This window comes from Callorhinus ursinus, unplaced genomic scaffold, assembly GCF_003265705.2.
Source record: "Callorhinus ursinus isolate GAN/ISIS: 27379988/994484 unplaced genomic scaffold, GSC_fseal_2.0 scaffold13, whole genome shotgun sequence".
Lineage (NCBI taxonomy): Eukaryota > Metazoa > Chordata > Mammalia > Carnivora > Otariidae > Callorhinus > Callorhinus ursinus.
In genome coordinates this window covers 25,665,949-25,690,401 of record NW_027397075.1, presented here as the reverse complement: position 1 = coordinate 25,690,401, position 24,453 = coordinate 25,665,949, and the positions used below count along the sequence as shown (strand labels likewise).

The 24,453-nt window shown below is 41.3% G+C and overlaps 1 long non-coding RNA gene across 1 annotated transcript in view; it reads right to left on the bottom strand.

Moving 5' to 3' along the window:
• Positions 1–434: 434 nt before the first annotated feature.
• LOC141374003 (uncharacterized) overlaps positions 435–24,453 on the bottom strand; it is a 38,375-nt gene continuing 14,356 nt past the window's right edge. The window contains exon 3 of the long non-coding RNA XR_012380523.1: positions 435–1,880. This is a non-coding gene — a long non-coding RNA (uncharacterized lncRNA). The remainder of the gene's footprint in view (positions 1,881–24,453) is intronic.

Below are 24,453 nucleotides of genomic sequence, written 5' to 3'. Positions count from 1 at the left end.
TGAGCCGCAGGCAGACGCTTAACCGACTGAGCCGCCCAGGCGCCCCTCACTCATGGTTTCTTATTACCTTATATGTTTTGTAGTTTTTTTGATTATGGACTCATATTTGGTAGAATGCCATATTGCATTGACGCCAGTCAAGAAAGACCTTTTTTGCTCTTACCTGTTCTCCTTCTCTCCAGAATGACTCACATAGACACAGTAACTCTGGAGGGCCCAAGAGAAATGAGTAATTGAGTGAAGAGGGAATGGAAGTGCTAAGGGGGATAAATCTAGGAGGTACATGCACTTCTCTCTAATGCAAGCTTCTAGACTAAAATGAGCCTAAGATAAAAGAGAACAAGAAGCTTGAACTTTAAACATTGTTAATATTTTGATCATTATAAAATAATCACTATTTGAATTATAGAAATAAGACTATTTGGGGGTTAAAAGTGAACAAAAGTCCATTTATTAGTCGAGTGACCAAAGAAATTATGGATCCAGGTTTTATTCAGGAAGCAAAGAAAGACTAGACCCATAGGATGGATTATAATGAGGCAGTTGTGGTGAAAAATATGTTATCTTATGTTTGCACCCTGTTGATTCCCATTTGTTTAATGTAAAAGTCATATTTTTATATGTATTCAATTCAAGAAATAAAGAATTAGGCTTAACTAGGTTTTGGAAAAGTTCTGAAAACTCTTGACAGATACCTCCTAATAATACTTACCACACCATTTAAGTGAAAGATTTTCTGCTGAATGTGGTTTTAGGCATTTCCTGAAAGCTTGTCATGTGGTCTGAGATGACTCATAAAATATGGCAGGAGGTACAGAGGTAGCTGGCAAGCCCACTCCAGAGAAGGGCAGTGAGTTAGCCTGACACGCCATCTAGTGGTGTACATCCAAGGGACTACCTCTGGTACTAAATTTCCAGGATCCAAGGTATTGGATAGAGGTGTTCCTCACATTGTTCATGAGGTGTATTCTTAAAAAGCCATGTATGAATTCACTTTTGGCAAATCAAATTAAAGTGCATTAGGAGATCTTTATTTAGAAGTGATGAGTTTTTCTGTATGTTTTAGACCTTGCCATATTACATTTTCAGGGAAGACTTTTGTGGATACCATGTGGTGAAAATCTCGTGTTTCTTCCTTGGGACCAAGTGGGAATGAGGCACATGCCTCCTTTGATTTAAAGCTATTTTAAAGGTGCTTTTTACCACCACTGAGATACAAGTCTTTTCTGAAGTCAGGTCAGACTTTGATACTGCAGAGTTACAGTGAAGCCAGTTTCTCTTTAACAAGCAAAAATTATGTCATTGAAATGTGCAACCAAATAGTCCATTCCCTGGCCTTTTGCTGTAAAAAAGATTAATCTCTCTCTCTCTCTCTCTCTCTCTTTCTCCCCCTCCCTCTCTCCTTCCCTCCCCACCCTCTCTTAAAAAAAAACAAAAACAAAAGCAGAGAAGACTCTATAGTCTCTTATATTAAAACCCGTTTTAAATACAACCCTTGCTCTCAGGAGATGTGTTCTTATATTTCATTTACATATCTTGTGCAACAGTTCAACAATATATTCTTCCTGGCTCATTTTTTTTTTTTTTCTGGAGATGTTCAGTCTCCTGCAGAGCAAAGCCGAAGAGATAATATATGCTGACTTCTGTTTACCACTGTTCTTATAAAAGACCTTTGTTTAACTGAATGGAATTCATTCACAATAGCAATACTAGCATCCCTCCTCCCCCATAGCCTCTTGGTGTTACTGCTATGGTCCTGGAAACTGGCTTTGCTCTTTCCTTCATGACAGGGACACATGGAGTTCCAGCTGAGGTTTTTCCTTTGGCAGGGATATTAGTCCAAAATCTTCGGGTTGCAAATGACAGAAAGCCAACTCAGACTAGCTGAAAAAAAAAAAAGGAGGGGATGAAGGTAGTTTATTAGAAAGATCCTGGGGTAGCTCATGAGATGGAAGAAGAGCTGTAGGAACTGAGGGAAAAATCTGGGTTTAATGTAATCAGATTCTCCCTATGTCCATCACTCACATCTACTTATCTTTTTACATATATATTTTTTTCCCAGTGTGGACAGACTGGGATAAAGGCAGGAATAAAGACACTAGCAGTCCAGGAGTCACAATTTTCCAGCTTATATGACAAGAGAGGTGAAAGGCCTTATTCATGAAACGATGAGGAAAGGCTGTGATTGGCCCATAGTGAGTCATGTGCCCATCTTTGACCTATCATTGTGGCCAGAAAGATGGCAAGTCCACTTATGATCAGGAAGATGAGACTGGAGAGTGGAATGAGAACATTTCTCCAAAGGAGGGAGGGGCCTATTAATAGAAGTGGGATATGGGATGCTGTGTAGACAAAACACAATAACAACAACAGGTCTCCACTAATAAATCAAAAAAGATTCTTTTACCTAAATTTAGTTAACATACAGTGTATCATTAGTTTCAGGGGTAGAATTTAGTGATTCATCAGTTGTATATAACACCCAGTGCTCATCACATCAAGTGCCCTCCTTAACACCCATCACCCAGTTACCCCATCCCCCACCAACCTCCCCTCCAGCAACCCTCAGTTTGTTCCCTAAGAATTTCCTATGGTTTACCTCCCTCTGTCTTTTCATCTTATTTTACTTTTCTTCCCTTCCCCTATGTTCACCTGTTTGGTTTCTTAAATTCCACATATGAGTGAAATCATATATTTGTCTTTCTCTGATTGACTTATTTCACTTAACATAATACCCCTTAGTTCCTTCCATGTCATTAGAAATGGCAAGATTTCATTCTTTTTGATGGCTGAGTAATATTCCATCATATATATATATATGTATGTATGTATATATATACATACATATATATACCACATCTTCTTTATCCATTCATGGGCCAATGGACATCTGGGCTCTTTCCGTGGTTTGACTATTGTGGACATTGCTGCTATACACATTGGGGTGCCGGTGCCCCTTCAAATCTCTATGTTTGTATCCTTTGGATAAATACCTAGAAGTGCAATTGCTGGGTCAGGGGGTAGTTCTATTTTTAACTTTTTGAGGAACCTCCATACTGTTTTCCAGAGTGGCTGCACCAGCTTGCATTCCCACCAACAGTGTAGGAGGGTTCCCCTTTCTCTGCACACTTGCCAACATCTGCTGTTTCCTAAATTGCCAATTTTAGCCATTCTGACTGGTGTGAGGTGGTATCTCATTGTGGTTTTGAATTGTATTGCCCTGATGCTGAGTGATGTTGAACATTTTTTCATGTGTCTGTTAGCCATTAGCATGTCTTCTTTGGAGAAATGTCTGTCCATGTCTTCTGTCCAGTTCTTGACTGGAGTTTTGTTTTCTGGGTGTTGAGTTTGATGAGTTCTTTATAGATTTTGGATATTAGCCCTTTATCTGATATGTCATTTGTGAGAATATCTTCTCCCATTCCATAGGTTGCCTTTTAGTTTTGTTGACTATTTCCTTTGCTGTGCAAAAGATTTTTATCCTGATGAAGTTCCAATAGTTCATTTCTGCTTTTGTTTACCTTGCCCCATCTAGAAGAAGTTGCTACAGCTGAGGTCAGAGAGGTTGTTCCCTGTGTTCTCATTTAGGATTTTGATGGATTCCTGTCTTGCATTTAGGTCTTGCATCCATTTTGAATTTATTTTTGTGCATGGTGTCAGAAAGTGATTCAGCATCATTCTTCTGCTGTCCAGTTTTCCCAACACCATTTGTTGAAGAGACTGTCTTTTTTTCCATTGGATATTCATTCCTGCTTTGTCAAAGATTAGTTGACCATAGAGTGGAGGGTCCATTTCTGGGCTCTCTATTCTGTTCCATTGATCTAAGTGTCTATTTTTGTGCAAGTACCATACTGTCTTGATGATTACAGCTTTGTAATACAGCTCAAAGTCCAGAATTGTGATGCCTCCAGCTTTGGTTTTCCTTTTAAACATTCCTTTGGTTATTTGGGTCTTTTCTGGGTCCATACAAATTTTAGGATTGTTTGTTCCAGCTCTGTGAAAAATGGGTCTTGTTTTTTTTTTTTTTTTTATCCATTCTGATACCTTATGTCTTTTGATTGGAGCATTTAATGTATTTACAGAGTATTTATTTATTTTTTTAAAAGTTTATTTATTAGTTTCAGAGGTAGAATTTAGTGATTCATCAGTTGCATATAACACCAAGTGCTCATTACATCAAGTGTCCTCCTTAATGCCCATCACCAAAGATCCCTTCCCCCAACCCACCTCCCCTCCAGCAACCCTCAGTTTGTTTTCTAGAGTTCAGCGTCTCTTATGGTTTGCCTCCTTATTTTCATATTGCCTTCTTATTTTATTTTTCAGAGTAATTATTGAAAGATATGAATTTAGTGCCATTGTATTACTTGTAAAGTCGCTGTTCCTATAGATTCTCTCTGTTCCTTTCTAGTCTTTGTTTTTAGTCTCTCTTTTGGCTCAAAGGGTCCCCTCAATATTTCTTGCAGGGCCGGTTTAGGGTTCACAAATTCTTTTAGTTTTTGGTTGTCTTGGAAACTCTTTATGCCCCCTTCTATTATGAATGACAGCCTTACAGTTTTTGGTTGTCTTGGAAACTCTTTATCCCCCCTTCTATTCTGAATGACAGCCTTACTGGATAAAGTATTCTTGGCTGCATATTTTTCCCATTTAGCACATTGAATATATCATGCCAGTCCTTTCTGACCTGCCAGGTCTCTGTGGACAGTTCCAGCCTATGTGTCTACCCTTGTAGGTTAAGGACCTCTTGTCCTGAGCTGCTTTCAGGTTTTCCTCTTTATCTTTGTAATCTGTAAGTTTCACTACATAATATGTTGTGCTGTTGACCTATTTTTGTTGATTTTGAGAGGGAGTTCTCTGTGCCTCTTGGACTTGAATGCCTGTTTCTTTCCCCAGATTAGGGAAGTTCTCAGTTATAATCTGTTCAAATAAACCTTCTGCCCTTCTCTCCCTGATTTTCTTCTTCTTCTGGGACTCCTATAATATAGATATTATTTCGCATTATGGAACCACTGAGTTCCCTAAGTCTACCTTCATCATCTAATAGTTTTCTTTCCCTTATTTTCAGCTTCATTATTTTCCATAATTTTATCTTCTATATCACTGATTCGCTCTCCTGCTTTGTTCATCCTCATTTCTGTAGCCTCCACTTCGGACTACATCTTGGTCCTAGCATTTTTAATTTTGGCCTCACTAGACTTTAGCTCTTTTATCTCTACAGTGAGAGTTTCTCTAGTGTCCTCTATGCTTTTTTTCAAGCCCAGCTAGTATCCTTATAATCATTGTTTTAAACTCTAGTTCAGACATCTTATATCCATACTGATTAAATCCCTGGCTGTGAGTACTACCTCCTGTTCTTTCTTTTGGGGTGAATTCTGCATCTCTTCCTTTTGTCCAGGAACGAAAGGAAGAAAGGAAAAGAAAAAGCAACAACAACAACAATTAGGTCCTGGGTGTGTTTTGGTCTGCTTATTAAAAGAAACTAGTTCCAAAAATAAGAAAGAATGAAAAAGATATATACATATAAAAATAAAATACAATGAAAGGAAACCAAAAATAATATGTATATGTATATGTGTGTGTATGTGTGTATAAAGTATATATAAAAATTAAAAAAGCATTGAAAAAATTATAAAATAACTGAAAAAAATAGTAATAATAAACTAAAGAACAAAAGTTCCCATTCCTCCCAGGGTCTCGCCAGGCTTCTGCCTTCTGCTGGACTGGTCCCAGGAAAACAGTCACACAACTACACAGCGGTTCACAGTTTATGGCAGAAAGCCAGTGTCTACACTCACTGTTCTCAGCTGGCTTCCATGCCCCTATGCCTGGGAACAGTGCAACACTTATGCACCACTGGTTCTTCTTGCGACCCAGGGGATCCTCAGATCATGGTGTCACATCTAGGGTCCCGCCCTGCTTTGCCCCGTGAACACTTTATGCCAGGCACGTCCCCCACTGCAGCAGACTTCTAAAAGTTCCGATTTTGCACTCCTTTACTTACAATACTTTGTGGTAGCCTCCTTCAGCAGGCTCCCTCCCCACCGCCTATACTCAGCTATATCACACTGGATTCAAGTCTCTGCACCTCCTACCTTCCAAAAGGTGGTCACTTTTCTACTTATAGACTTGCAGTATTTGTTTTCTCAGAACCTCCAATTGATTTCTCGGGTGTTCAGAATGATTTCCTAAGTATCTAGTTGTATTCGAGGGACGAGACAGACTTAGGGTCCCCCTACTCCTCCACCATCTTAACTCCTCCTCCCAAAAAGATTCTTCACCTATAGTTATAGAGGCCTAAACAACCCCCAGAGATACTATCTCTATCCAGGGCATCAGGGAGGCTATTCTCATTACAATTCATAAAAAATCCCACCAGCGCCTTCCGCGTACCAGCGTACCTTCTTGGTTATACTCAGCTCATTCCAAAGTCCTTCTCCGTGTCACCACATTATTTAGGATTTTCCATCTCTTTCCAGGTTATCCTCCTTTCTTCTGTTGTACCTCCAGTGCTGTCCCCTTTCCTTGTTGCCAGAGATTCTAGATCGTTTCAAGAAGAACACTTGATGTTGGGCAAGGGCTTTGCTCTTCCTCTATAAGTACCATAGAACTGGGGGCTTTTGCTTCCCTATCTACCTTGTTATTCTTCTTCTGTACAAGCAGGAAAGGGGAACTAACTAGATTCCAGAGAATCTGCAGTTCACCATATGCCACATTTCACAGTGTAAAGCGCTTTCTCTTTCCTGGTCCCACATCCATTTCATTCCTGTTCTCAGGGATGGCCAGCACCTCTTGTTCTCAGGGATGGCACACCTGGGTAGAGTCATCTCTAGGCACCTTGGCTTCAGACCAAGGCAGCATTCTTTAACATGGATACTGGAAACCCTGCATTTGGGGACTTATTTGTCCCTGGGAACCCTCATTTGACTGTAATCTTTATGTATGTGTATGTGGCATTGGTCATGAAAAAATAGAACTGTGCACCTTAAACCCCTAAGCCTTGACAGGACACTTTTTGACCAGAAAATATTGGTACATGCTATGGAAAGTTTATTGATGGGTGTGTGTGTGTGTGTGTGTGTGTGTGTGTGTGTTATATATATTAAATTCTCTCTATATATAGTGTGTATATATGTATATGCATATATATTTATATGTGTAATTTTTATGTTAAATTATGTGGTTTTTAAAATATATACTTAAAAAATACATTAAGTGCTTCTAAGCAACCAATATCTCACACTCCTCTGATGATAGATTACCTGTGACACTACACTTTCTTTCCATTCCAGCATTCAACCCAGGAATTCAGACAAAACATTGAACACATTTTAGCAAATTTAGAGTAACAGATTTTTCTTGATGTTACAATATTATTCTTTTATTCAAGTATAATTAACATGCGGTGTTATATTAGTTTCAGGTGTATAATATAATGATTTAACGATTCTTTCTCAGTGCTCATCACAATAAGTGTACTCTTAATCCCCATCACCTATTTCACCCATCCTCCCTCCCGCCTCCCCTCTGGGAGCCACCAATTTGTTCTCTGTATTTAAGAGTCTGTCTTTTTGTCTGTCTCTTTTTTTCTTTGCTTGTTTTGTTTCTTAAATCCCACATATGGGTGAAATCATGTGGCATTTGTCTTTCTCTGACTGACTTATTTAGCTTAGCATAATACCCTCTAGTTCCATTCACGTCAGTGCAAATGGCGAGATTTCATTCTTTCTGATGGCTTAGTAATACTCCATTGTATAATATACACCACATCTTCATTATCTGTTCATCTCTCGGACATCTGGACTCTTTCCATAGTTTGGCTTATTGCAGATGTTGCTGCTATAAACATTGGGGTGCATGTGCCTCTTCAAAGCACTATGTTTGTATCGTTTGTATAAATGCCTAGTAGTGCAATTGCTGGGTCGTAGGGTAGCTCTATTTTTAATGTTTTGAGGACCCTCCATACTGTTTTCCAGAGTGGCTGCACCAGTTTGCTTTCCCACCAGCGGTGCATGAGTGTTCCTTTTTCTCTACATCCTCGCCAGGACTTGTTATATTTTGTGTGTTTGATACTAGCCATTCTGACTGGTATAAAGTGGTATCTCACTGTAGTTTTCATTTGAATTTACCTGATAATTAGTGATGTTGAGCATCTTTTCATGTGTCTCTGGACAGATGTGTCTCAGCAGATTCTGGAGGGGAGAAATCTATTTACTAAGAGTTCTTCCCTCAAGAGAAGTGAGCACCATGTACAAGGTGCTCCTCATGAGAACTTGGGGAGTGCTCGTTTTCCCAAGGAGACTCTTCAGATTTGAATAATTCTTTTAAGTGAAGGTGGATTTTCATAAGGATCCAAACTCTGGTCACTCAGAACAGGTTCATGGGGAATTTTGAAAAAGAAACCTCTTCTGCGGGCTTTGGAGGCTTTTGTGTCCACTTTCAGTACTTCAGAGGGAAAAGTCTTCAAGAATTGGCAAACAACTCTTTATCACAGCAAACAGATCTCGCATTCCAAGAAACTTAACAGCACATTTTTAAATCTCTCAAGGAAATTCAGGACTAAGTAAAATGCTTTAAATTCTTGACTTTAGGAGACCAGCATTTTTTTTTTATAAAGCTGTCAAATGCTCCTCACAGTTTGAGAAAGGAAAAAAAAAATCTACCTAAAGACTCTCAGTGTAAGAACTGTACGGTATGAAAGGGAGCTACTTAATTCTGCCTTGCAGTAGAAGGTGCGTGGCACACAAAGGATGGGGCGCTGGGCTGTGTGCCATGAACTGATGGGTTCCTGGGCCCCTGGTTCCAGGCAAAACAAAACAAAGCAAAGCAAAAACAAAACTAGCAGCACGTAGTTGACTCAGGAGGGCAAGCACACAAGCCACATCCCATCTTGGTAACGACCCTCAGTTATGAAATTCTATATGTGCGAATGTTTCCTAAGCAGAAAACGCAAATAACAAATCGTTCATTCAAAATTAAGATATACGGCAAGACTAAAGTCTGTCTTTGTCACTCCCTGCTTAAAACTTTTCTGGCTCCCCACAGTCTTTGGACACAAAACCAAGCTCCTTAGAACATGTACAGTGTTCTCTGTGATCCACATCCTCCCCCTTCCTGCCAGTCACTGCCATGTGGCTGAATGTGCCCAGACATTTTTACAGCCAGATCACATCTCAGCCAGTACCACTGATCTCAGTCACTTTAGGGCTTTCGTCTTTTGCTGTATGCTAGAGCAGAGCTTGGAAGACTTTTGAAAGGGACTTGCCAAGAAACTGCTCCCTTTCACAATGAAATACAAACATGGAGGGGCTTGGAGGGCAGGAGATGGGGATTGTTTTTGCTTATAAGCCATGGATGGGTAAGAGGCCAAAGGTTTTGGAGGCAGAAATCCTTGAGGTGCACTGCACTGGCTGCTAACCTCAGGGGCTCACTTCAACCAAGGATTCACATCCATAGAGGTTATTGAAGAGGCCGTGGGTGAGACATGAAGGAGGCAACCAGTCCACAGGCCAGCTATTTGTGGGCATTTTCACCAATGCCTGGGCTAGGAGTTACTATCCCCAAGCTCAAGAGAACCACACAAGAGTAAAAGCTACGTATACAAAATAGAGACATTAGGATTAGGATTAGACTTAGACATTAGGATTAGACAGCTGGGGGGCTTGGAGGACCCAGGGCATGGGGAGGATGAAGCATGAGCAACTAAAACTGTGCTCAGACTCTGTGTCTGCTGTGTCCACTCCCCTCCTCCCCAGTGTGTCTGAGCCTCAATTTCTTCTAGTCTAAAAGGCGACAAATCTATATAGTAGGTAGAAAATACCAATGTTATGAGCCCTCTGCAACCTCCATCCCTCTCGGTGTAAGCCAATTTCACAACAGCCAGCTCAGGGTCTGCAATTCCTAGTATCAAGCAAGGTAATGAGTGAGGGCAGAGTGCAGAGGATCCACGCCTGGCTTCATCGATTCACACGGAAGGACCAGAGTGTAGGAGAGAAGAGCACAAAGGATAATGGTCAAGATGAGCTCGAGGATTTGGAGAGTTAAGCACACACAGATTTGGGGTTAACCATCATTTATTTGAGCTCTTGAGGAACATATGAAAAGAAAATTCTAAGGATTTGTTGTTGTTGTTGTTGTTGTGAGTGCAATCCTCTTCAGCAATTCTGGAGAAACCTCAACACGTGCAGGGATAAGGCCATGGGTTACACTGGCTGTAACAGCATTTTCAAATCAAGTCCATCCTTTTGTCATCTTGCACAAAGGGATTTTTTTTTTTAATGTCTTCTCTGAGGAGTCGTCTCCATGCTTGGCATGAAAACTGGAGGGAAAAGGCCAAGACACCCTACTGAGTACAGCAAATGGGGTGGGGGGCTGATGATTTTGGAGACAGGCTCCCCAGTAGTCTCCCACTTTGCACAGACTCTCCCTGACTCCTGTCATCTGGCCTGGGCTGTCCTGGAGTACTACCTTCCTTTTCAATAGAATTTTGGATCATTCCACGGCATGTTTATATACATTGTTATCTGATCCTTGGAACAGCTCTGTGAGGAAAGCAGAAAAGGCATTTTTTCCCCCTCTATTTTACGTATGGGAAAATCAAGACCACAAAGAAGGGGAAGGACTTTCATGAAGTGATTTAAAAAAATACACAACAGTGGAGCTGGAGCTGGCACCCAAATCTCCTGAATCCTGCTTCATTGCTCCTCAAGACACACAATTCCTGCTTGTATACAAGTGTAGAGATTGTGGGAACGCATATTCAAAAGGGAGATGAAATGAAAAAGAAACATAAACTGAAGACCCTGGGAATGGTGAGTGCCCATTAACACAGCTCGAGAGGCCAACTGCCAACTTGCTTGGGATGCTGGGAGGATCTGCAGGTCCTGATCCTAGGCTAGGTCGTGGGCAGGTCCAGAATCAAATCCCAAGAGAGATCTATGGATCCAGGCAATGGGCCAAATCTAACAAAATAAAATTAGAAGGGAAAAATGCGAAGTCTTAAATGTTGATCTGAAAGGTAATTGCACAGAGATGAGATGGGGATATATTGCTTAGAATCTTTTTATTCAATTTACTTTTTTAAAAAAGATCTTATTCATTTATTTGAGAGAGTGAGAAAGAGAGTGCGCTTGAGAGAGCACCAGTGGGGGGTGGAGGGTGGGGAGAGGGGCAAAGGGAGAGGGAGAAGCAGTCTCTCTGCTGAGCAGGGATCCCAATGTGGGGCTCTATGTGGGCTCGGTCCCAGGACCCTGGGACCACGGCCTGAACCAAAGGCAGAACTTAACCGACTGAGCCACCCAGGCACCCCTCAATTTACTTTCAAAAGGACTGTTTGGGCACCTACCATATCTATACAATATTCTTGGCCCTGAGGTTGTAACCTCGGTAAACAAGAACAAGACAAACAGAGCCCCCGACTTCATGGAACTCAGATTCCAGTGAGGGAGACAACCAATATAAAAACAAATAAATGATCTCATGCATTATGAAGAAAATGAAGCAGAGTTATAGCCACTGATGGCTAAGAGGTGGGACAGTTTCAGAAGGGAGGGTAGAGAAGGTCTCTCAAATGAAGAGACTGTTCACACTGCTACCTGGGACTTAAGAAGGAACCCAGATGTGAGGATTATCGGGCAGTGTTCCAGGCAGAGGGAGAGTGAGCACAAAGGGTTTAAGGTAGGAACGACTTCTGGATGTTTGAGGAGTAGAAAGGAAGCCACCACAGCTCATAATTAGTGAACTAGGAAAGATGTAGGAGATGATGTTGCAGGAGCTGCAGGGGGCCAAAGAAGCCTTGAAGGCCACATTAAGTTCCGCACACTGCTAGTCACCCTCCCCAAATCTATTTTCCTTTTCTTCCCTGGTAAAAGATTTTTACCTGGGCACTTAGCCAGACACTAAGCGTCCCAGTCTTCTTTGTTGTGAGGGGTGGCCGTACCACCAAAGTTATTGCCAATGGAATACGAAGCAAAGGAGATGTGCACAACACCCACCTCACTTGGTTGAAGGGAAAATGCTTGTCTTTAACTTCCTCTCTTTTCCCTTCCCTTGGGTGACCAACCTTGCAAATGAAAACAATACACTAGCCTATGGGAGGGTGGGGTGAGAAGATGGAAGGAAACTGGGTCTCGGAATACCCTCATGGGGCAGAATTGTCTGTTATGTGAAAGAGAAATAAACTTCTATTTGAGATCTTTATTATAGTGATGTCGTCTTTCCTATAATTATGAGATACTTGGATTTTTTTCTAGGTGAGAAAGCACTAGAAAGTTTTTTAAATGTCTTTTTTTTCTTTTAAGATTTTATTTATTTATTCAGGAGAGACGGAGAGAGAGAGAAGCAGGCTCCCAAGGAGCAGGGAGCCCGATGAGGGACTCGATCCCAGGACCCCGAGATCATGACCCGAGCCGAAGGCAGACGCTTAACCATCTGAGCCACCCAGGCGCCCAAGCACTAGAAAGTTTTAAACAGATGAATAACATGACCTCTCTTTTAAGAAGATCATTCTGAGTTCTGCATGGATAACAGATTATGGGAAGGCCAGCAAGTGAGAAGGGAAACCAGTTAGAAGGCTATTGCGGATTTTATGTGAGAGGCAATGGAATAAGGTGATGGCATTGGAGACGGAGGGAGAGAATGGATGATGGAGATATCTTGGAGGTTAGAGTGAATAGGCTTTCTAATTGATTAAGTTCTGGAGATGATGCAGAAGTAAAAACATATCTGATTCCCAGGTCTCGGACTTGAATAACTGATGTGACAGTGGTAGATTTCCTGAGGTGGAAAAGACTGAAGTACAGGGCAGAGTGGGACATTTTGACAAGGAAAAACAAAAACCCAAACCAAAACAACAGAACAACAACAACAAAACCAGAAATCTTGACACACACTGGTAAAAAAACAATGGACAAATTTATTAGTCAACAAAATGTAGAAGAGGTCACAATAATTGGTTGTTTCCGTGGCTTAAATTTATGTTACCAATGATCTCCTTCTAACTTTGCTCTTTGCCAACCAAGCTGAAGCGTCATCCTAAAGCTGATTCCTTTTGTGGTCAGCAACCAGGACAATGGAATTTTCTGCTCACACCCCACCAGAAAGGAAGAGAAGCCATTCCTTTTACGATTTAATATGAGCCCTTTCTGCCAGCCTGAATTTGTTGTCTTAGGTCTGCCATTGGCTTAAATGAATAAGTGCTAGAGTTGAAGTCACTGTCCTCTGAGTCATGACTGCTGCAGGGAGGGTAGTGGATGACCTGGTGAGGGGGCGGTCAAGTTCTCTTGGGAAGTATAGGAGGAAGGATTGATTAAGAGTTTATGTTCATGCGCTTCAGCTCTTGTTCCTTTCTCCCAATCTGTGAAATGGGGGAAAGATATATGGCAGCCTTAGCATAGAGGAGAAGAGATTTTTGCATCTATCAGAAGAGAGAAAACTAGAGCTAAAGTCTCTCTGGCACCAACAGGAAAAGCCCATTCTAATATCAAAAGGACCCACAGAACAAAACTGGTGTAGGAATAATGTCATGTGAGTATCAGTGACTTTATTATGGTGACACAAATGCGCTGTCTGAGACTGATAGGTCCACGCTGCCCTGTAGGGGAGCCAGGCAGGAGGCAGCAAAATAAAAACCCTTTTGGCCCTGGTTTCTGGGTCATGGAAAGCCAGTCTTTTGGTCTGGAGAATGATCACAAAGGATTCTAAAACTGTCTTTCTTTTGTAAGCCAGGCCTGTACCATTTTCAGGCCTTGAATATAAAAAACAAATTGGGATTGTGCCATAGAGGTCAAAAGGAGCCTCAGTCCAGAATGAGGGAGGTATGAGGCGAGAACTGGCAAGAATAATGCAGTATTATAAGCCACACCTGCTCTCCAGGGAGGCCCAACCTGGGTGGGCTGCTTTCATGGTTACCGTTCTATGAATAAGAATCTGGTCCAAAAGCTGTTCACAGTTGACTATAGAGAGGAACTGCTAGGAGAAAGTCTTAGTTAACCTTTGTGATAACCAATGACTGTCATATTGATGTGGGTTGGGGTCATCTGGTTTTCCCCGAGAGGAAGAGAGCAGGGTTTATCCCCTATCATAAGTATTGCTGCCAAGAACCTAACAAACTCAGGGGACGTGAAGCAGTTGGGCACCACCCAATTAGTTTGCATCGGGTACACAGAGTCTGAACCCTCTTTAGCCCTGGAGTGTACCCCAAGCCATCAACTCCAATTGCTAAGGATGGAAGTAGCCAAAGAAACCAGGCAAAACTGTGAAGCTGTCAGTGCTTCATTTTTGATTTTGAATCTTCTTTGGGCATGTTCCACCTATCATTTTATATTTCTTCAGGAAGATGTTGGCATATCAAATTCTAAAAATGAGAGTTAACAGTTGAACAAAGAAGGCAGGAAAATAGAAAACAAGCAATTTTTATATTTAGCCTTAGGAATAAACTGGGAGTTTTAACAGGGAGGAACAGTAACTTAGCATTACCCACAGCATTCCCAAAACCAGAGGCCTGTTCTTTCACCTACTTTTCCTGGCTGTGTCGATGACCTCACCAATCCCTGTTAGTTCACCTGAGCCCACAGTCACACTTCTTCCACCCAAATCCCAGTTTTGCCACTTTATAGCCCTGTGAATTTAGACAGCATAGAGGGCCGCTCTGAGCCTTGGTTTCCCCACTTTTGAGTGAGAATAAGAACACTATCTGCTTCACAGAGTAGCACAGGCCATGACACATAGTAAGAATGAAATAAATGTCAGAGAATGTTATGACTGGCCAATCAATTACTGAGTCCTGTTGATTTCACCTTTTAAATATCTCATGCATTTGCCCTCCATGGCCATCTTAAAGGACATGCAGTGAGACAGAAGGCTCTATTTGTACTGAGCGGGCTGCTCGCTGTGGCAGGAGAAACCAGAGGGAAATATGCTCACCAGTGGGCAGTGGGGAAGGGGCAGACATGGCCAGCTCAGGCTTTTTGAAGGGGGGCCTTGTGAGGCGGCACTGGGGTGGAGAGCATGAAAGGACAACAACAGAGAGAAGAGAAGCTGAGGGTGGCACGTGCGTGGAACTTTGCTGCAAGAGATGAGACATTTTTAAGAATTTTTCTTTCTGTTGATTTTTCATATAGACATCTGTATTGTGACTTCCAGAAAACCTAGAGTGAAGATCTACATTTTTTTCCTCTGGTAAATTTTAAATTAAATTAAATTAAATGTAAATTAAATTTGCATTCAATTACTTGACATGTAGTGTATTATTAGCTTCAGAGGTAGAGTTCAGTGATTTATCAGTTGTATATAACACCCAGTGCTCATGATTTTTAAAGTCATTTGGAGCAATATTTGGATTTCTTTTACATATGGCATAGTTCAAGATGGTCTTTAATGGACCTACTTTACTTGGACCACACGCAGTGCCCAGAATGGAACACAGCACTCTGGGGATGTTCTCAGCAGCACAGGACAGTGGAAGACCATCATCTTCCCTGAACCAGAGGCCAGACTTCTGCCAGCAGAGTCTAGGACCACGTGGACTTCTGTGGCAGTCACATCACACTCCTGACATACTGTCAACTAAATTCCTCCAGGCTTTTTCACATATGCTGCTACTCTTGTCCTCCATCATTCATTTTTCATGTGGAAGCTTCAAAAAAATCTATTCCAGCCACACTGGCCTCCTTTCAGTTTCTTGAACTACCCTATTCTTGGCTCCTCCTCATTTTTACTGCCTCAACTTTAAATGTCCCTTCCTTGGAGAAGCCTTCCCTCTCAGCCTATATGGTACCTCTCTCCATTACCCTATTTCCTTTATGTGCGTGGTGCTATTTCATTAGTTTGAGTATTTATTTATTACTTCTTTATTGCCTCTCTTCTCCAGTGGCATGTAATACGAGCTTACATGGAATACAAGCTCCATGAGGGCAAGAATCTTATTTATTTTGTTCATCACTGTATTCCAACACCTTGCTGAGAATTGTGTCCTGGTCAGATACTTGCTTAATTAATCAATGTAAAAACAGAAAACCATAAGGATTAAAAGATTTTTAAAAGATTACTTAAAAAAATAAGTACTCGAGAGTGTTTTCTTCATTTGTCTTATTCTGCATAGTGATAGAAGCTCGCAAGTAAAAGACTCTTGGAGTCGCAAAATATTAGCGCTGTAGTTAAAGAGATCTCATAGATGAGAAACCTGAGGCTTAGGGGTCCTGTCCAGAGCCACACAGCTTGCTAGGGTCTGTAGTGTATTGACTGATGGCTCCCCCCAGAATTTGTCTATGTCCTAACCACAAGAATCTGTGAATGTAACTTTATTCGGGGAAAAAAAAAATCTTTGAAGGTATAACGAAGGTAAAGATCTCAAGATGAGATCATCCTGGACTATCTGGGTGGACCCTAAATCCAATGACAAATGTCCTTATAAGAGATAGAAGAGAAGACACAGAGAGATAGAGAAGGCCGCTTGAAGACACGAGACAGAGATTGGAGTTATGTAGCCTAAAGCCAAGGAATGCGGAGAGCCACCAGAAATGGAAGAGTCAAAGAAGGGTTCTTCCCTAGAACTTTCAGAGTGAGCCCATCCTGCAGACAGATTGATTTTCAATTTCTGTCCTCTGGAACTGTGAGAGAATAAATTTCTGTTGTTTTAAGTTTTCAAATGGTGGTGATATATTAGGGCAGCCACAGGAAATTAATACGGGGGCACAGCAAGGAACTACAACCCATATTTCTTTTTCTTTTTTTTTTAAATTTTTTATTGTTATGTTAATCACCATACATTACATCATGAGTTTTGGATGTAGTGTTCCACGATTCGTTGTTTGCGTATAACACCCACTGCTCCGTGCAGAACGTGCCCTCTTTAATACCCATCACCAGGCTAACCCATCCCCCACCCCCTCCCCTCTAGAACCCTCAGTTTGTTTCTCAGAGTCCATCATCTCTCATGGTTTGTCTCCCCCTCCGATTGCCCCCCTTCATTCTTCCCCTCCTGCTATCTTCTTCTTTTTTTTTCTTCCTTAACATATATTGCATTATTTGTTACAACCCATATTTCTTAATCAGTGCACTTTCCATGAGCTCCTCGTTCCCCAGAGTGACTAAAGAATTACAGTATAATCAAGTTCCAAGTAGCAAACCAAACCATTAGCACCTAAGTCTGAAGGCATTTAATTCAAAAGAAGGTACACATCTAAATCCCAGGCAAAACCATTAAGAGCTGAAACCCAAAGAAAGAAAATCTGAATTCTGAATCCAGGGAAAGTTGCTTCCTTAAGCCACCAAAAGAGGGGATACGTTGGGCTCTAAAACAGTCCTGACATTCAGGTAGTGATGGGTGGGTCTTGTTGCTCATCAGACCACATTTCTTCCCCAAACTCCATTCTAAGAAACTGAAGCATCAAGAAACTGAGTTCACTTTGCTCAGGGTCACCGTGAATGCACAGCCCATCTTTGTACAGTTGTGCTGAGCAAAGATCCCTCTTTCAAGATTCTTCTCTATTTCTAAGGTGGGAGAAGCTTGAGCCAGAGGTAGATTCTTCTCTCCACCGGCTCATTAAAAATGCTCACCACGACACGAAGAGTCTTTACCAAGGAGTCAGTGTTTACAATGGAATTGAATTTTAATTTCCCTGGCATAATAATGACATTTCACAAAACTCCACATGAAATTCTCTGAGCAGGGCTTCTCAAACTTTATTGTGCATTTGAATCACCTAGTGATCTTGTTAAAAATTCGGATTCTGGGAGTGCCTGGCTGGCTCAGTCTGTGGAGCCTGTGATTTCAGGGTTATGAGTTCGAGCCCCATGTTGGGTGTAGAGATTACTTAAAAATAAAATCTTAAAAAAAAAAGTTCAGATTCTGACTCAGTAGGTCTTCGTAGGGCCTGAGACTGCATTTCTAACAAAGCTCCCAGGTAATATTAATCCTGCTGGGTTTTGAACTGTCCAAAGCAGCAAGGGACTAGAGCTGATTCTTGCATCATCCTTTGACCTAAGTGGTGATCTTTGGAACTCCTATAGATCTGTTTGCGTTATGCTTTTAAGGAGCTTGTCCCAGAATAACTTTTTCTTTCCCTAGACCACTTGTCCATATTCATAGTAATGCCAGAGCAAGGGGAAAGGGGGCTTGGGTATGGAAAAGCTAGTGTAGATAGATAGATAGATAGGACATAAAATGCTAAACAAACAAACAAAAGAAATAAATGTTTGGTGTCAACTGAAAAACCAAAAACGAAGAAATACTTAATTTTCTGAAATCCAGCTTATTCTATGGACAAATGCTTAAGACAGCAAAAAGGTCCATGACTCATCTTGAATATACTAACCCTTGTCAGCTTATAAAATGGATTTATATTAGATAACTTCCTCAAATATAATTTATACATAATCACACAGTCAAAAGAATTTGGTTAGCAGGTGTTTGAATTCCCTCAGACTACGTGTAAACTCCTTGAACATAGCAACCATGCCTTTTCATTTTTATATCTTTTTTTTAAAGATTTTATTTATTTATTTGAGAGAGAGAATGAGATAGAGCATGAGAGGGGGGAGGGTCAGAGGGAGAAGCAGACTCCCTGCTGAGCAGGGAGGCCGATGCGGGACTCGATCCCTGGCCTCCAGGATCATGACCTGAGCTGAAGGCAGACGCTTAACCAACTGAGCCACCCAGGCGCCCCTCATCTTTATATCTTTAACAGTAAGCACATACTTGGTGCTCAAATACTTGTTTGGAAAAAAAAAATGAATGCCTTTGGCATTTAAAATAATGAACTATCTCATCATGTTATATAATGTACAAGTGAGAAGCCAAACTTAACCTTGCAAAGGTTCAAAATTGTGCCCTCCCCATCCAGAGGAAGAGGTGAAAAAGGCAAGAGCCATGGAGGCAGATTATCAGATGAAAATCAGTGACAGCGGAAGTGAACTGCATGCAGGGTGTGGAGGGTGTGCTTAGAGCCACCGGGTTATCTACCCTCTCCAGATCATTGGCTCAATACTTGGGCAGGAAGGCAGTTTTAAGGGTCACCTCAGGCCAGAGTGGGAAAAGTGTGAAGCGGAAGGAATAACTTGGGTGAGTTTTGATAGAAAAGGCAAAGGTACAGGACAATCTGTTTAGCCGGGGGGCAGTGGATGGAAGGAGCAAGGGCTTGAGAGGACACAAAGGCAGAAAAATTCCTATTTCAACATCCTGTATATGGGGCACTCCTAAATCTTCTTCTGTGGCCCAGATTCTTTCCTGAACTCCAACTGTGTAGCTTCCTAGACATCTTAACCCTGAAGACAATAGACTCCTCAAAGTTGACAGGAATAGCACTCAATCCATCCTCCCCTGCTCTGACTCAGACCTGCATCTCCTATTGAGTTCCCTTCATGTTTAATTTAGAAATTGTGGAGTCATCCTCAACCTGTTCTCTTTCACCCTGCAATGCAACCCTGACACTAGCTGAACAGAATTAGGTTAAATTTCACAGGTTAAGGGCACATCCCCCCCCAAGACTGCTCTCACTTCAGATGCCAACCACACTGGCTAAAAATCGAGGGGTTTTCCATAACCCCTTCAGGTTTGATAATTCACTAGAATGACTCACAGAACTCAGGAAACTGTTATACCTCTGATTATAGTTTATTATATAGGATACAAATCTGGAAAAGTCCCCAAAAGAGACCATAGTACAAGGTCTGGGAGGGTCCTAAATGTGAAGTTTCTGTGTCCTCAGGACACAACACCCTTCCAGCCCATCAGTGTGCAGGAAGGTCACTCAAGCCTCAGTGTCCAGAGTTTTTATTGGGGCTTTATTATACAGGCATGATTGCTTGAATTACTGGCCATGTGACTGACCTCTCTCTCTAACCCCTCCATCCCTCCCCAAGGTTAGGAGGTCTGGCTGCTATCTCTTAGCTCAAAGCCCCAACACCCCAATCATGTGGTTGGTCTTTCTGGCATGGCCAGCCCCCATCCTGAAACTATCTAGGGGCCCACTGTGAGTCACCTCATTAGCATAACTCAGGTGTGGTCCAAGGGGTCCACCATGAATACCAAAGATACTTCTATCACTTGGGAGATTCCCAGGGTTTTGAGGTTACCTCCCAGGAACAAGGAACAAAAGTTAAATTCTTTATTGTACAACACACCCCCAGAGCCATTACTAAGCCATTCCAACTTCCCTTCCTAAATGTATTTTCAATATAGCCCCCCTCCCCATTCCATCCCTACTACCTCATTTAGGTCCTTATTGGCTCTTAAGTGAACTATAGCAATAGCCTTCTCATTGGTTAGTCACCTTACTCCTGGGTGCACTATCCCACCAAGCCATCCTTTACTCCCCTTGTAATTATAAAACCCCAAATCGATCACATTCTTTTCTCTGCACAAAAACTCTCAAAGGTTCCCATCTGTCTATAGCAGCACTGTCCAAAGTAAATTTTACATGAGCTGAATATGTCATTTTAAAGGTTCTAGTAGCCTCATTTAAAAAAAAAAAGATTTATTTATTTATTTATTTGAGACTGGGGGGGTGTGGGGGGCAGAGGGAGAGGGAGAGAAAGTCCTAAGCAGACACTGCGCTGAGGAAGGAGCCTGACTCAGGGCTTGGTCTCATGATAACTGAGATCATGATCTGAGCCGAAATCATGAGTTAGAGGCTCAACTGATGGAGCTACCCGGGCACCCCCTGCCTCGTTTTTTAAAAGTAAAAAGAAATAGGTGAAATTAATTTCAATAATGTATTTTATTTAAACCACCATATCTAAAATATTATCAATGTGTAATCTACCTCTATTTATTTTAGACTATTTTCATTTTTAAATTTAAAAACTTCTGCCCCTCAGTTGCCCTAGCCACATTTCATATACTCAAGAGCCATGTATGGTCAGTGGCTATCCTACTGGACAGCACAGGCCTACTGTACACGGTCAATCTCCTGCCCATGATGTGAAAGTCCTTCACATGCTGCCCCCTTAACCATTTCTCCTACCACTCCCCCCCCACCCACAACATAGACACCTTTTCCTCTGGCTACCCTGAACCACTTTTTCTTCCTCCGAACAGACCACACTCTTTCCCCTTCCACACCTTTGCACATAATGACCTGTCTGTCTTAAAAGCTCTGTCTGTCCCTGTGCTAGGAAAAGTCACATATATGGTTGAGTTATTTTGCCTCCTGTATGAAGATTCTCAGACCCTTCAGGCTGAGTCAGTCATGCTCACCATTGAACTTTTTTCTGGTTTTTAATGTTATGTTAGTCACCATACATCATTATTTTTTTATGTAGTGTTCCATGATTCATTGTTTGCATATAACACCCAGTGCTCCATTCAATATGTGCCCTCCTTCATACCCATCACCAGGCTAAACCATCCCCCCACCCGTCTCCCCTCTAGAACCCTCAGTTTGTTTCTCAGAGTCCACAGTCTCTCATGGTTCGTCTCCCCCTCCGATTTCCCCCCCTTCATTTTTCCCTTCCTACTATCTTGTTTCAGAGGTACAGATCTGTGATTCATCAGTCTTACACAATTCACAGCACTCACCATAGCACATACCCTCCCCAATGTCCCTCACCCAGCCACCCCATCCCTCCCATCCCCCTCCACTCCAGTAACCCTCAGTTTGTTTCCTGAGATTAAGAATTCCTCATATCAGTGAGATCATATGATACTTGTCTTTCTCTGATTGACTTATTTCGCTTAGCATGATACCCTCTAGTTCCATTCACGTCGTTGCAAATGGCAGGATTTCGTTTTTTCTGACGGCTGCATAATATTCCATTGTATATATATACCACATCTACTTTATCCATTCATCTGTCGATGGACATCTCAGCTCTTTCCATAGTTTGGCTACTGTGGACATTGCTGCTATAAACATTGGGGTGCACATACCCCTTCAGATCACTACATTTGTATCTTTGGGGTAAATACCCAGTAATGCAATTGCTGGGTCGTATGGTAGCTCTATTTTCAACTTTTTGAGGAACCTCCATACTGTTTTCCAGAGTGGCTGCACCAGCTTGCATTCCCACCAACAGTGTAGGAGGGTTCCCCTTTCCTTGCATCCTCGCCAACATCTGTCATTTCCTGGCTTGTTAATTTTAGCCATTCTGGTTTCACCACTGAACTTTTGTGGTGTTTTTATTCCTCTGTTAGTGCAAACCATGTTTTCTGCATCAAAGAGGGCAACACATGATTTGACACATCAACTGACAACTAAGCAGACTATTTGAAAATCAATGACAAATGGCTTTTGCAATTATAGTATTTATCATGTTGTATCGAAATTGCTTGTACATGCCTGGGTGGTGAGCTGCACAAGGACACAGACTGCCCCTCTTCACTGCTGTATCCCCCATTCTAGTCCAGTGCCTGGTGACTGTTAGCTCCTTTCCCATTTACTAAATAGGACAGATATCTCTCCCTGGATATGGCAAACATTCCTAGGAGGGGAAGAATATGGACCAGTCAGTTATAGATACTGTTCTTCTTCCCCTTAACCTCCACTCCATTTTGCTTTATCAAAACACTTTCAGGATATTTATTCCTATTCAAGGTATATCTAATTGATGACAATGAAAATTGTTACCGATCATATAGGGTTTTGCATTTTGACAGAGTTCAAAGTCTCAAACTAAGAAGATGAAACATAAGGGCAGAGGGAGAGACATCTTCAGTTAGAGGGGAAACACTCATCAAGCAGGAAGTTTTCTGCAGTCTCTGAAAGCATACCTCATATGGATACTAGCAGGGAGAGACTAAGTCATTTCAAAAAAACACTGTACTATACCACTTTTGAAATTTGGTGGTTTCTTATGAAACTAAACATAATCTTACCATATAATCCAGCAATTGTACTCTTTGGTATTTACCCAAAGGAGCTGAAAACTTATGTTCACACAAAAATCTACACACACATATTTCCAGCAGCTTTATTCATAATTGTCAAAACTTGGAAACAGCCAAGATGCGCTTCAGTAAGGGAATGGATAAATAAACCGTGGCACACCCAGACAATGGAATATCATTCAGAGCTAAAAAAGAAATGAGCTATCAAGCCATGAAAAGACATTCAGGGAACTTAAATGTATATTTCTAAATGAACTTAAATGTATATTTCTAAATGAAAGAAGCCAATCTAAAAATATGGTATGTATACCGTATATCCCAATTATATAACGTTCTGGAAGAGGCAAAATTATGAAGACAGTAAAAAGATCTGTGGTTGCCGGGTATTAGGAGATAGGGAGGGGATGAACTGGCAGTGCACAGAGGATTTTTAAGGCAGTGAAACTATTCTGTATAGCACCATAATGATGGATACGTGTCATTATGCATTTCTCAAAACCCACAGAATGTATAACACTAAGAGTGAACCCTAATGTAAACTATGGACCTTGGCTGATAAGGGCAAGTACAATGATTGTTACGAATGTACCTCTCTAATGCAGGATGTTGATGGGGGGTGGGACATTATGTACATATGGGGGCAAGGGGTATTTGGAAACAGTATATTCTGCTTAGTTTTGCTATGAAGTAAGACTGCTGTAATAAATAAAGTCTACTTAAACAAATAAACATACACACACTAGAATGAAGACAATTCTGTCCATGCACTTCTGAGGTGCTTGAGGGAAACACAGACTTCTACACTCTCCCAGGCTCAGAAGTCCCCTGAATACCAAGGTGGGTGAGGTACTGCACTCATTGCACTGATCACCCTGACCACAGGCATTTACTCATTCATCTCCTCTGGGACTGTGTTTGGTTCAATGTTGCCTCCTCATTTGCCTGGCACAAGGCCTGGCATCTGTTTGGTGTTTAATGCACATGTGCTCAATCAATGAATCAGAGAGTGTGGGCAGCTACTTAGCTATGAAGTTTTATGCAGTATGTCTTTACATGGAAGGATGTGAATGACATATAAATTAAGAGAAGCAAATTGCAGAACTATATAAATCCCATTTTTGTAAGAACAAAACACTAATTGTGCATATGCAAAAATGCATATTTGTATCTTTCTTGTCTGCATACAGAAAAAAACTGAATGTAAAAAGTATCTCTGGGCATTGAGTTGGAGAAGTAGAGAAAAGGAAACTCCTGCTGTCAGTTTTTAAAATGTCATATATGAAACATGCATAAGATGGAAAATTTATCAAGTAAAAGATATAAAATGAAAGTGAAAGTTTCTTTCCTTTTCTTCACACCAGCTCACATCCCACTGATAACTGTTTCCTGTAATTTATTGCCAAAAATATTTTAACACACATATTCATGTCATATATACATTTGTGTATTCTTGTAAAAATGTTACACACTGTCCTGCAACTTGCTGTTTTGACCCTTGAGGATATAGAACTATTTTATTCTTTTCTCAGGGCCATCCTTATTCATCATATGGATTCACTGTAATTTAGTTAACTTGATGCCTATTTTTGAATACTGAATGTTTCCAATCATCTGCTGCTTCAAAACAATGTAGC